Below are 1,377 nucleotides of genomic sequence, written 5' to 3' on the forward strand. Positions count from 1 at the left end.
TTTTTGTTTAACGATTTGTGTGTTATCCTATGGGATCCCATGGTCTTTGATTTGGTCACGGAAGTGATTTGTCTTTGATTTGTTGATCTAGAGTTGAATTTTAATTAGTTTTTCCCTTTTGTATAATTAGTGTAGTGCTACATTTAGTCTTTGTTTTTAAATAAATTTGACAATTTATATCTTTGGAATTGGTGTCTGCGTCCAATTATTACAGAAATTGAGTTATACAAGACTCCAGGATTCGTGATAAGGTGATACTATGAATTCACTTCTTTAATTGAAATGTATAAGTGTACCTTACGCTACATATATGTATGTATGTATGTATGTATGTCCAATTGCTTTGACAATACAAATGAATTGAATTGAGAGAGAGAGAGAGAGAGAGAGAGAGAGAGAGAGAGACAGACAGACAGACTGACAAACAGAAAAACAGACAGACACAGACACACACACACACAGAGCCAGCCAGCCAGCCAGCTCAGCGATGACATCACGAGCCTCTCTCAGCTGACTGCTATGACATCACAGAGCACGTACATTCCGTTGCTTGCCGTCTGTCAACCACTCAGTCACTGCCAGCCAGACTGGCTGGCTGGCTGGATGGGGGGGCTGCTTGCTGCTGCTGCGTACCTTAGCAAGCTTATTTGCTTGACCGGCCTTCCTACTCCTCTGCCCACATGCCCACCTATGCCCGATCTGCTGTTCACCTGGATCACAGCTCCGCCCCAACAAGGCAGAGCCCCCCAAGAATGGTACAATCTCACCCACGATCCCCTCCACGGAAAGCTTTAGCAAAAGGCAAAAGCGTTATACGTAATGAAGAGGAACCCGAGTCCAAGACGCATCCGACCAGCCATACATATTTGTGTGTATTAAAGATCACATTTTCTTACATTTAGTTTTTCTGTACTTTATTACATCTTATTGTGATTTATAAAAGTATTGTTTCTTTTCCATATGTATGTATGTATGTGTGTGTGTGTGTGTGTGTGTGTGTGTGTGCCTGTCTCTGTGTGAAAGTGTGTGTGTGTGTGTGTGTGTGTGTGTGTGTGTGTATATGTCTCTCTGTGAAAGTGTGTGTGTGGGTGTGACAGTGTGTGTGAGTGTCTGTCTGTCTGTCTGTCATGTAACTCGCACATCTGTGAGGGCACCATTTTTGCAGAAGAGATGTACACATTTTGGAGCAACATATGCTGCCATCCAGACATCATCTTTTCCAGTGACGTCCCTGCATTTTCAAACAGATCACATTTTATTACACTTTGTTTATCTGTACTTTATTACATCTTATTGTGATTTATACTTGTAATGTTTCTTTTCCATATATATGTATGTACAGTGGGGGAAAAAAGTAATTGATCCCCTGCTGATTTT

The 1,377-nt window shown here is 41.4% G+C and overlaps 1 non-coding gene across 1 annotated transcript; it reads right to left on the reverse strand.

Annotated features, from left to right (window-relative positions):
• Positions 1 to 724: 724 nt before the first annotated feature.
• Positions 725 to 839, reverse strand: LOC136720404 (U5 spliceosomal RNA). The gene has a single exon (XR_010805458.1). It is a non-coding gene; the product is annotated as a U5 spliceosomal RNA (small nuclear RNA).
• Between the last annotated feature and the right edge of the window lie 538 nt (positions 840 to 1,377).

Source organism: Amia ocellicauda, unplaced genomic scaffold, assembly GCF_036373705.1.
Source record: "Amia ocellicauda isolate fAmiCal2 unplaced genomic scaffold, fAmiCal2.hap1 HAP1_SCAFFOLD_103, whole genome shotgun sequence".
In the NCBI taxonomy this organism is placed as follows: Eukaryota; Metazoa; Chordata; class Actinopteri; order Amiiformes; family Amiidae; genus Amia; species Amia ocellicauda.